This window comes from Solanum pennellii, chromosome 11 (genome assembly GCF_001406875.1).
Source record: "Solanum pennellii chromosome 11, SPENNV200".
Classification (NCBI taxonomy): domain Eukaryota; kingdom Viridiplantae; phylum Streptophyta; class Magnoliopsida; order Solanales; family Solanaceae; genus Solanum; species Solanum pennellii.
In genome coordinates, this window is record NC_028647.1 from 16,992,234 (window position 1) to 17,005,480 (window position 13,247).

General features: G+C 36.9%; 1 pseudogene; it reads left to right on the forward strand.

The window, feature by feature from the left end:
- The first annotated feature begins 8,131 nt into the window (after window positions 1–8,131).
- LOC114074715 lies at window positions 8,132–8,912 on the forward strand (annotated as a pseudogene).
- Window positions 8,913–13,247: the final 4,335 nt, after the last annotated feature.

The following is a 13,247-nucleotide window of genomic DNA, read 5'->3' on the forward strand; positions in this document are numbered from 1 at the left end:
AACTGACAAATTTGACTAAGCAGAATGTTCCATTTGTATGGTCGGATGAATGTGAAGAAAGATTTCAGAAGCTCAAGACCTTGTTGGCTACTGCACCAATCCTTACCCTGCCAGTGGAAGGTAAGAATTTCATTGTTTATTGTGATGCATCCTATTCTGGTTTGGGTGCAGTGCTAATGCAAGAGAAGAATGTAATTGCTTATGCTTCGAGGCAATTAAAGGTACATGAATGTAATTATCCGACCCACGATTTGGGGTTGGCTGCGGTAGTGTTTGCGTTAAAGTAATGGAGACACTATCTATATGGGGTGAAGTGTGAAGTCTATACGGATCATCGTAGTTTACAGTATGTCTTTACTCAGAAAGATTTGAATTTGAGACAGAGGAGATGGATGGAACTACTGAAGGACTACGATATCACTATCCTGTATCATCCGGGAAAAGCTAATGTTGTGGCAGATGCTTTCAGTAGAAAGGCAGGAAGCATGGGATGTCTAGCTCACTTGCATGTTTCTAGACGCCCATTGGCTAGAGAGGTTCATACTCTGGCTAATGACTTCATGAGGTTGGGAGTAAATGAGAAGGGAGGACTTTTGGCCTGTGTGGAGGCAAGATTTTCCTTTCTTGACAAGATTAAGGGAAAGCAGTTTACTGATGAGAAACTGATTCGGATCCGAGATAAGGTGTTGCGAGGAGTGGCTAAAGAAGCAAAACTCGATGAGGAAGGTGTTTTGAGAATTAACGGAAGGGTATGTGTACCCCGCGTCGATGATTTGATTCACACTATTCTTACAGAGGCTCATAGTTCAGGATATTCCATACATCCTGGTGCAACCAAAATGTATCGTGACCTGAAGCAACATTTCTGGTGGAGTAGAATGAAGCGCGATATTGTTGATTTTGTTGCCAAATGCCCGAATTGTCAGCAAGTAAAGTATGAACACCAGAGGCCTGGAGGAACACTTCAAAGGATGCCCATTCCTGAATGGAAGTGGGAGAGAATTGCAATGGACTTCGTGGTTGGCCTTCAAAAGACATTGGGCAAGTTTGACTCTATTTGGGTAATTGTAGACAGATTAACTAAGTCTGCTCACTTCATTCCGGTTAAGGTGACTTACAATGCAGAGAAGTTAGCCAGACTCTACATCTCAGAAATTGTTCGATTGCATAGAGTTCCACTTTCCATCATATCAGATAGAGGTACGCAGTTTACTTCTAAGTTTTGGAGAACATTGCATGCTGAATTAGGTACTAGGTTGGACCTTAGTACTGCATTTCACCCTCAGACCGATGGTCAGTCTGAGCGAACAATTCAGGTGTTGGAAGATATGCTTCGTGCATGTGTGATAGAATTTGGTGGTCATTGGGATAACTTCTTACCCTTAGCAGAGTTCTCATACAATAATAGCTATCACTCAAGTATTGATATGGCCCCATTCGAAGCATTGTATGGGAGGAGATGTAGGTCTCCCATTGGTTGGTTTGATGCATTTGTGGTCAGACCTTGGGGTACGGATCTTTTGAGGGATTCATTAGAGAAAGTAAAATCTATTCAAGAAAAGCTTTTAGCAGCTCAGAGTAGGCAGAAGGAATATGCAGATGGAAAGGTTAGAGACTTGGAGTTCATGGAGGGTGAGCAAGTCTTGCTGAAGGTTTCACCCATGAAGGGTGTGATGCGGTTTGGTAAGAGAGGTAAGCTAAGCCCAAGGTATATTGGACCATTTGAAGTACTTAAGCGAGTAGGGGAGGTGGCTTATGAATTAGCCTTGCCTCCAGGACTCTCAGGAGTGCATCCGGTATTTCATGTGTCTATGTTGAAAAGATACCATGGGGATGGAAACTACATTATTCGTTGGGATTCAGTTCTGCTTGATGAGAATTTGTCGTATGAGGAGGAGGGGTTTAGATTTGTTGGTTCGCTCACATAGGAGGATAAGTGTGGGTGCCACTCACGGCTCGTTTTGGGTCGTGACAGAGATCTGCTGAGTTGTTGGCTTCCCTGTACGTGTACACACATTGGAAATGTACACATTGTTGATCAAAAGCCTGTGATTCCTGCACAAACCTGCAAAGTTTCCAAGAAGGAGTAGACACCTGCAAAAATCACTTAACTATAGTTTAGAATCAACTTCTAAAATAATTTCATGGTATCCTTGCTGAATGCACCAATGTAACCCATAACATTCAGCCTGAAGTTATGCCTGGTTAAGTGTCCCCCTAGCTAGAGGTATAGAAAATGCATATATAATGGTACCTCAGAATACCTCCCCCCCCCATATATGTCCTGGGTTGTCTAATGCACTACACTAAGTTATTAGTTTGAGAATAGTAGGATGGGATGATTTCCACTTAACTGATGTTACTCTAATCTCATGCTTACAATTTTCCAATTTAGCAACCACCTCAAATTTTTTCAAAGGCCAATGCATGGAAGGAAAAGAAGTACAAGTAGAAGAAGGATATCTTTAACAATCAGGTACTTGACTTGAGTGATGCTTGATTCTTCCTCCTTATTTGACTGAGATCATATTCTTCCATAAGTTCCAACATACAATAAGAGGAAGTGTATGAGTAATAGTAGTATGAGCTTCATTTCATCCTATAATATCGCCCAGCTCAATAATATACTGCTCAAAGAGGACTGTTGGACATTAACTCTCAGGCTGCTGGAAAAATACTTTCAAATATAGACTGCAAAGTGACCTTGTATGAATATATGATCCAATACATCTCACCCTTGCTGGATACAACAATAGCACTTTACAGACTCCACACCAAATGTTGCAAGTTTTTTATTCGTTGATAGTTTCTTCCTTAATTCTCTCAAAAAAAGAAAGGACATTTTAAAAGATACATGTTCTTATGCCAAATTAATGAATCGACTCTTGTAAGGTTCCTTTTTGTTCTGCAAAGTTGCCAAGCTGATGAAAATGAAAAGTGTCCAGATTCTGTTAGTTTCCAAACAGCAATGTCTTGTACTCCTTGTTGCTATTGAATAGTAGTTTGCAATATTTGAGGAATGAGCATGCGGTGAACCTGCTGCCTCATCTTTGTCTCATTCCATGTACCATTAATAAGTAAATGGGAAATGCTATCATTATTAAAGCTGGAAACATTTGTGTATTTAGCCAAGGCACTTTACCCTATCCAATCATCCCACCAAAAGGAACTATTGCCAGAGTTGATTTTCCAAGTAATGTGTTCTTCAACTATATCTTTACTCTTCATCATAATCTCAACACTAATTATTTACCAGTGTCCACTTCTTTGGCTACTTGGATTGGCCCTCTGACAATACTTTGCTTTCAGAAATGGAATCCATCATGAGGATTTAGATCTAAAGATACACCATTGTCTGAATAGAAGAGATGTACAAATATCTGTTAATTTTATGACCCCACACCTCCTTCCGAACAAGGCAAACTCATGGTATCTCGAGACGCCCAATGATACTTCCTTTTATCTTTGTCTCTCCCCCAAAAGAAAATTGCAATTAGTGACTCAATATATTAGAAGGTGATATTGAATCCATTGTTTGCAATGGAATAGATATTAAGAAATGCTAGATCAATGTCATTTTACCCCAATGCTAAGAATTCTGATTTGCCAACCACTAATATTTTTGGAAATTTTCTAAACCAAGTGGGAATAATATATGATCCTCTTTCTACCAATATACAGAGGGTACCCTAAATAAGTAATAAGACTTATTTTTTCAGAAAAGCGTGTGACTTCTATAATGGTATTGTTTATATTGTGAGGAGTATTTATCGGGCACCATAAAATGACTTTTCTGTTTGTTTATAAGATGATCTTAGTCTTGTTCATATTCACCCGAAGTGTCCATAATAAGCTTCATAGAATGTGTATCAGTGGAAGTAAATATAATCACATCATCTTCAAAGCTTAAATGATTAATCTAAGGACCTTGAGGCTCTATGTCAAAACCTTTATATAGAGGAACCTGATGAATATCATTAATCATTCAAGAAAGAGCCTAATCACCTAAAATAAATAGGGTTGGAGAAAAGGGTCTCGTTGTTTAAGTCTTCTACTAGAATGGAAGAAACCGTATCTATGACCATTAATAATGATGGAGTACCAATTATTACTCATGATTCTCCATATTAAGTCAATAAATATTTCCTCGAAAACCCAAACATCCTTAGGACCAAACAAGTGAATGACCAAGACACTATATCATAAGCCTTGCTCATATCAAATTTGAAAACCACATTGCCTCCTATAGGGGGTCTCTTAATGTGATGAGTGAATTCTTGGGCAACCATGATATTTCTGTGATAAGTAAACCCTTGAAAAACCTTGACTATTTTTCTAAAATTAATAAAGGAAGGACTGTAGCTAGTCTCATGCTCAATAATTTTGAAATGATCATGTTTGAGAAATTGTTACGACTAATAGGTCTAAGGTCATTAAAACTAGAAGGTTGTTCAGTTTTCGGAAGTAAAACAAAACATGCATGTGACATGAATTTAGGCCTAATGTGGCTAAAGAAAAATTTCACAGCTGCAAGAAATCTTCCTTAATTACGTGCCAACATGCATGATAAAACATGCCCCCCAGACCATCAGGTCTTGGTGCTGAATTCGGATTCATAGCAAACACTACCTGCCTAAGTTTCTCTAAAGTAGGCATAACCTGTAATTTATTATTCAGTTTAGGAGTAACTAATGCAGGTATATGTTCAAGAATTCTGTCATCAATTTTGCAATCCTGACCAGTAAAGATATCTTTAAAATAATCACAAGCAGCCTGGGCTATACGACCATCTCCTTGTATACAAACATCATTGTCAGTACAAATTTTATGCAAAAAATAACCTTCTTCTTTTACTTCTCATTAATGCATGGAAATATTTGGTATTGGCATCACCCTCCTCATACCATTGAAGTTGAGACTTCTATTAAGAATAGATTCTTCCAATCTCAAATAGCTAATATAATTAACATTCATGAGATGTAACTGTTGCTTATAACTTTCAGAATTATGTGTGAGAAGATCCTCCTCAACTTTCGTGATTTTATTCTCAAATTCCTTAACTTTAGCATATATATCACCATACTCCATTCTTGACCATTTACTGAGAGTAGAAGTTAACTTTTTTAATTTTATGATGCAATCTCCACATAGGATTACCATTGACCCCTTTGTCCCAACACTCTTGCAGAGTCTCCAAAAACTCTGCATTCTCAACCCACCAATATATGAATTTGAAATACTTACTATGGCTCTCATTCGTCCTAATGATTTCCATTAACAGTGGACTGTGATCAGAACCAACAGAGGAAAGATGTTCAATAGTAGTTTGAGGCATCACTTATAGCCAACTATCACCCAGATCATGCCTAGTGTGATCCATAGTTTATGCCTGTTCTTTGGATACCCAGACTTGATTTCGATGGGGTTCATTAACAATATTCAACTAATTTTTATTTGTAGGGATAAAAGGTATAGTAGATTTAGCAATGGATACCTCAGCTTTGAGATTGCCTTAAGTTGTAATGCCTTGAACTTCCATCGAAGACATGCTAGATTGCCCCAAATCTGATGACTGGTGTAATGTTTCTTGTCCTTGCTTCACTTATTTATTGTGCTGTAATTTTCCGTATTCTTGCAACTTTACTGAAGAAGAATAAGGTGTTAAAATTGGAATTTCTTGACTACCTAGATTATGTGGCTGTAGCATGTCATTGTGTTGCTAATTGTTATTGAGTATTTTCATTGGTATTCTCCAAATGTTCATCATTGGATTGATATTCTTCGACATTTCTCACCGGAACTCCATGAATCTTGCTTGTGATTTCGATGGGTTATTCCCCAATAAAAGGGGAAGACTTACCCAAAGACCAAAATATCAAAAGCCTAAAATTAAATGCTAAACCAGATATTACAACTCAAATCCTTAACCCCAAACTCTAAAACAAAAAAAAAATAAACCCTAACCCTAACATTATCCCTAACCCTAACCCTGCCATAAACCCTAAACCCAAAGCCCAAAATACCATAATTCAAACATTAAACACAAAACCGTTGATATTAAACCTCAAATCCTAAACAAAAAAAAAAACCATGACCCTAACTCTAATCCTTATATTAACCATAACCATAACCCGAAACCATAAACCCAAAATCCTAAGTCAAAAATACCAACACCCAAACATTTAATAATTAATCATTGATTTGAAACCTCAAATGCTAAACCTGAACCATAAAACCTAAAAAAACCTACACCCTAACCCTACCCTTACCCCTAAACCCTAATCCCTAAACCGTAAGTCCGAAAAAAATCGTAAGTCCAAAATACGAAAAATGCAAACATCAAACACTAATTTATAGATTTTAAACCTAAAATCCTAAACCACAACCCAAAACCTAAAAAAGACTAAACGCTAACCCTAACCTTACACCATTTACCCGAAACCCAAGCCTAAAATACCAAAACCAAAACATTAAACACTAAACCATAGATTTTAAACCAAAAATCCTAAACCCCAAAACACAAAACCTAAAAAAACCAAAACTTTAACCCTAACCCTATCACGAACCCTAACCCTATCCTTTACCTTAACCCTAAATCCTAAACCCTAATCCCAAATCATAAAATACTAAAATCCTAACATTAAACACTATACCATAGATATAAAACTCAATTTCTTAACCCCAAACCTTAAAACCTAGAAAACAACCTAAACCCTAACCCTAACTCTAACATTAACCCTAACCCTAACCCAGCCATAAACCTTAAACCTCAAGACCAAAATAAAAAAACCTAAACATTAAACACTAATCCATTGATATTAAACCTCAAATCCTAAACCATAAACCCAAAAACCTAAAAAAAAAAACAAAACCTAACCCTAACCGATAAACCCAAAACCCTAAACAGTTGCTAGTCATTCTCCCACAATGGCTGAAATGCAGTAGTTCATCCTTCCTTATCCTGGAATTTGTGCTTGAAAAAAGATTCAGGCACAGGAAATTAAAACTCCAGTATAGTGATGTTGCACAAGCAGTGACCGAGTATATATCTTAGAAGTTCATCACTACCATTGTCTTTGGTGCTTCTACCCGGAATGCCCTTACAAGAGAATTCAAAATTCAAGATGTGCGAAGCTCTTTATCAACATCTGTGCATGATTTCTTCTCGATCTATGCCATATTAAAGGGAAAAGTTCTAAAACTCAAGTCAGCAAGTCAACCAACCACTCCGAGTAGTAAATCAAAGTCAAGCGGAATTGGATTTCACATAATTCCCCAATTTCTCGAGTTCATATTCCCTAGGGGAGTTAGGGAAGTATTGAGACCTTTGAATCTATTGATATTGGCAGTCGAATCATATATTCTGATTGCAGTACTGCCTCATATAGGAATCTTGCAAGTTAGAGTACTTCACCCAATTATAGCAGTGTTATTGAGCATGTACCAAAGGCATGGTCGGACAACCAAAACACCAGCATGAATCTTTCACCAGATCGTTCTGTCAGCACTATCAGTGAAGTATTTAATAAAAGTCAAATAACGAGGTAGTGTGGCTGCAAGAATCTTACTCCTATCCCATCATAGGGGAATAGTGATGATTTTTGTAAACAGGCAGCAGCCGCCGAGAGGTGGACGCAGTGAAAATTCCTCCCAGGCTTCTGTGAATTAAAATACGGATACTACAAAAGTACTACATGATAGACACCTTGATAGCCTACTACCTCCATCCCAAAAAAGAGCCAATAACCTAAATTTTTGTATGTGCCCTAAAGAGAATGCATTCTATTCTACATCTGGTTCGAGTAATCTTTCAAGCTCCTCAAGTTACCGTTTCTCAGATATGTCTTTTAGACATTTGGACTCTTCTCAAAATGTTTCAGAAGCTTCTAGGAGTTCCATATCCTCCCGAAATGCAGATGAGTTTGAAGAGGAAAAGAAAATGCTAAAATTTGAACTGAAACAAAGCCTGGACATGCGCAATGGAAACTGTAGACGACAACCAAGAGAGATTGATCATTCAACGTCAAAGGAGGCATGCAACATAGAAGAAGCCAAGGAGCCCCCTGAAGCTTCACATTCTATATTGGAAAAGAAAATGGAAAAATGAAAAGATGCTTTAGAAAAAGCACCGATGGTTCAACAAATAGCAGAATTGGAATCTAAGAAGCGAAGTCATGAAGTAGAAGAGTAGAAGAAAGCACAAGATACATTTGAATGCAGTGAGAATTGCTATGGGAGATACTCAAAGGATGAAATTGAAGGTGCAACAATCTACTTCTCCATTTCAAAGAGTTGGGAACATGTCCGGAGTATGGTCTCCTTGTTTATGCATGTATAGAGAATAACATATTAGAGGATTGGTTGTTCTATAAGGACAAGAGTTATCCAATACCATGGTTTGCTCGTTTAAAGATAGCTATATATATTTTTGTTGCTTCGTACTTCTTTCATGTAACAAAACCAGAACCCATTGTGCATCGAGACCTCAAACCTGCTAATGTTCTCTCGGATGCTAACTATAAAAGTAAGATTAGTGATGTTGGCCTAGCCAGATTGGTTTGAGCGTCTGTCTCAGGAAAATTCACTCAATATCTCGTGACATCAGCTGTTCGGACATTTTTCCATATTGATCCAGAATACCAAAAGAATGGGATGTTGATTATAAAATCAGATATTTAATCTTTTGGAATCATGTTATTAGAAATAATTACAGCTACGGATCCAATAGTTTGACATACAATGTTGAGAGGTCAACTGAAAAAGGAAAGTTTGATGATATACTAGATCCATCATTGAACGATTGGCCCTTAGAGGAGGCGCTATCCTTTGCTAAGTTGTCTCTGAAATGTTACGAACTCAAGAGGAAGGAAAGGCCAGACCTTTGTACAGTCATATTGCCTAAACTGGAATGACATAAAAACATTGTGTTAGACTACAGACCTAGAGGTCCGCTTCCTTAACATCCCTCAAGTTCACAAAAGAGCTTAGTAGTGACTGAGGAAGTAGGAAACAACATTTCTGACATTCAATCAGATAAAGCTGCAAAACTTCTTATGTACCTATTGACAAGGTGATACCGCTGGTCATCACCTCAGTTTTCAAGCATATTTTAGCCTCAGTCCAGAAAATCTATATATAATAAATTTACAAAGATACAATATATAGTAACCACCACAACACCCCGTTGTAAATTTAGAAACTAAAAAAATACTTTTTTGATTCCAAAAAAACAATGCGAAACTATCAAAACCCAAACATTAAATATTAAATCATAGATTTTAAACCTAAAATTTTAAACTCTGAACCATAAAACCTAAAACAAACCCTATACCCTAACACTAATCCTAAACCTAACCCTGAACTCTAAACCCTAAACATTAAGTCGAAAAAATACCCTAAGTCCAAAATACGAAAATCCAAATATTAAAAACTAAACCATAGATGTTAAACCTCAAATCCTAAACACAAACCCTAAAACCTAAAAAAACATATACCCTAAACAAAATCCTAACCCTAACCTTAACCATAACCCTAACCCTAAACCATTAACCTGAAACCCCAAGCCCAAAATACCAAAACCTAAACATTAAACACTAAACCATAGATTTTTAACCAAAAATCCTAACCCCAAAACCTAAAACCTAAAAAACCCCTAAACCCTAGCCCTAACCCTAACCCTAACCCTAACCCTAACAAGAACCCTAACCCTAACCCTATCCATAAGCCTAAACCTTGAACCCAAATCCCAAAATACCAAAACCCTAACATTAAACACTAAACCATAGATATTCAAACTCAAATCCATAACCCCAAATCCATAAACCTTAAAAATGACCTAAACTCTAACCCTAACCCTAACATTAACCATGACCCTAACCCAACCATAAAACCCAAGCCCAAAATACCAAAATCCAAACATTAACACTAAACCATTGATATTAAACATTATATCCTAAACCATAAATCCAAATACCAACAAAAAAATTCTAACCCTAACCCTAACCCTTACCCTGAACCATTAACCCAAAACCCTAAGCCCAAAATAACTAAACCCAAACATGAAATACTAAACAATATATTTTAAACCTGAAATGCTAATCCATGAACCATAAAACCAAAAAAAAACTACACCCTAACCCGAATCCTAACCCTAAAACCTAAAACGCTATGTCCAAAAAAATCCCCAAGTCCAAATATGAAAACAAAAACTTTAAATACGAAACCATTGATTTTAAATATTACATACTAAACCACAAGCCCTAAAACCCCCACAAAAAAACTAAAACCTAACTGCAACCCTAACCCAAACTCTAACCTAGAACTAATAATCCGAAACCCCAAGCCTAAAAATCTAAAAACCCTAACCCTAACCCTAAACCATAAACTTCAAACCCTAAGCCATGGTCTTGTGGAATGACATTTTATGTCATGTTAGTGGATGCTTACCCTTTTGAGGATCCTGATGAACCAAAATAATTTCGGAAGACGATCAATAGGATCCTGAGCGTGTAGTATTCTGTTCCTGAGAACAGTCAGATATCTGAGGAATGTCGCCACTTAATCTCAAGGATCTTTGTTGGAGATCCAGTACAGAGGATCACAATGCCTAAAATCAGGATTCATGTATGGTTTTTGAAAAATCTTCCAGCAGATTTAATAGAGGATAAGATTAGTAGTGATCAGTTTGAAGAACCCGATCAACCAATGCAGAGCATTGATAAGATCATGAAAATAATCTCAGAGGCAATAGTACCACCAATTGGATTGTATAACTTGGAAAGGATGGACGATGACATGGATGACTTGGATTCAAAGCCTGATCTTGATATTGATAGTAGCGGGGAGATCATATATGCAATGTGAGTGCATGCCAAGCTTGTGAAAAGGAATTTGTATCCACAATCTTAGGAGAACATTTATGGACTTGTTGGTGTGCAAGGCTTAGAGATTGATCAATGCTCAGTAACAAGAAAATGGGTGTATTTACAATGTTTGTAATTAGTCAAGTGCTTATCCTGAAAGGGGCTTTTAGTTTGCCCATGAATTATTTCTTCTATTACAATAGGAGGAATTGGCTGAAAAAGTAATGGAGTTTCCATAAAAAAAAGAGCCCAAAATATCAAAACCCAAATATTAAATACTAAACCATATATTTTAAACCTCAAATGCTAAACCCTTAACTTTAAAACATAAAAAAACCTACACCCTAACCCTAACCCTATCCCTAAACCCTAACTCCAAAAAAAAAACCATTGAGCAACGGAGGTAGAGCAACACTGGTTAAGCATGTACTTTAGGCATTACCTGTTAACCTCTTATAAACAATTACTCCCCCAAGTACTGTTGTTTAGTAAATTCAGTGTCTTATAGATGATTTCTACTGAGGTTGGAGAAATGAAAACAAAAAATACCCTTGGGCGTCCTAGAAGAATATAAGCTGCCCTTATGAGGAGGCAGGTATTGGTATGAGGACTCTTAAGGACGTTTGCATGTCCTTCCAATATAAACAATAGTGGATCTTTAGAAATAAGCATACCTTGTGGGGAGATTTTTTTAAGGTAAGTACTGTCAGAGGTCCAGTCCTATTAGCAAAAAGTGGGACACTGGCGAATTATTGACATGGAAATACCTAATGCACAATAAACAGAATGCTGAATAATACATTCACTTGAAGCTCAATTCTTGAAATTGCTCTTTTTAGTTGGACAATTGGCTTGGTGTTGGACCCCTAGCACATTTTTTATGGAAAGCAATCGATTCAACAACACAACTGTTGCTGAATTAAGGGAAGAAGGACACTGGAACTAGAATATGCTTCTCTAACTAGCTCCTATCAACCAGATTGCTAATATCCTTGCTACTGAGTTGCACATCAAACAAAACACTCCGGATCAAGCTGTTTGGAAACTTAACGTAATGGAAAATTCAGCTGCTCATCTGCCTGGAATAAAATTAGGGAGAAGAGCTCAAATTTAAAATTCAACACCCTCATATGGAACAAGTGTATCCCTTTTAAATATTCTTTCCTTTTGTAGAGAAATTTAAGAGGTTAATTGCCTACTTATGAAAATCTTACAGGTTTTGTCATTGAGCCAACAAATTGGTTTTGTTGTTGTAACAGCGCAGGTATGGATACCATAGAGCATAGTTTCAACAATGGAACATTTGCAGCATACATATGGAAGAGTTTTGAACAAAGTGTTGGGATAGTCACAGATCATAGATCACAGTACCATCTCATTATGCAATGGTGGGAAACTAAATAAAACAATGAAGCCTATCGATTGTTATTACAGGCTACTCCAATATTCATATCCTGGAACCTCTAGAACAATAGATGTGCTAGCAAATATGGAGGAAAAAAATCCAATGTGAGCGAGTCAAATATTCTATATACAAGGACAACTACAAGTTGTACGACTTTTCCACAGATTAAATTGCCCGCAAAGTAGCTTCATTGACTCAACTTAGCAGAAAATTATATTCATGATACCAAAGTGACTCTTCTTATGTGGAAAAACCCTGTAAATCAATGGTTAATATTAACATTGATGGCAGTGCCTTGAGCAATCCCGACAAAACTGGAGCAGGTGGAATGTTAGGGAATCACAATTGACAAATGTTGTTAGCTTTTAGCATGCCTTTGGAAAAGGAACTAACAATCAAGCTGAAGTTTAAGCAGCAATTTTTGGAATGACATGGTCCCTAGAGCTAGGCAACAGAAAGATTTTATTAGAGGTGGATTCAAAGCTCTTAATGAATTGGATCATGCACAAATCCAATCCACACTGGACCATCAAGGCATAGATACGTAAAATGCAGGCCCTCATAAATAATACACATGAGTTTAGACGCAAGCACACTTACAGAGAAGCCACATTTCTTGAAGATTCCCTCTCAAAACAAAGTCACAAGTTCACTTGCCCTCAGATTTACTTCAAAATTAAACAACTACATAAGTAAACTATGAATATATTTTTTACAAGTAACATATAAAAGTAAACTATTATGCAGATTACTGATGAAAAGCTTTATATACAACACATGTTGACTAGTTGAACCAATAAATTTGACAAGTGAAACTATGAATATAAATGATAGTTTTACAATGTCTACAAAACCTCTATTGGAATCCATGTTATGAAAATATGCATAGTAAAGACTCGGAAAAGCCCCGGATCAACATGGAACTCACCAACAACAATTGAGTATCATGTTCTTCTATTATGGAGATCTAGTTTTTAATA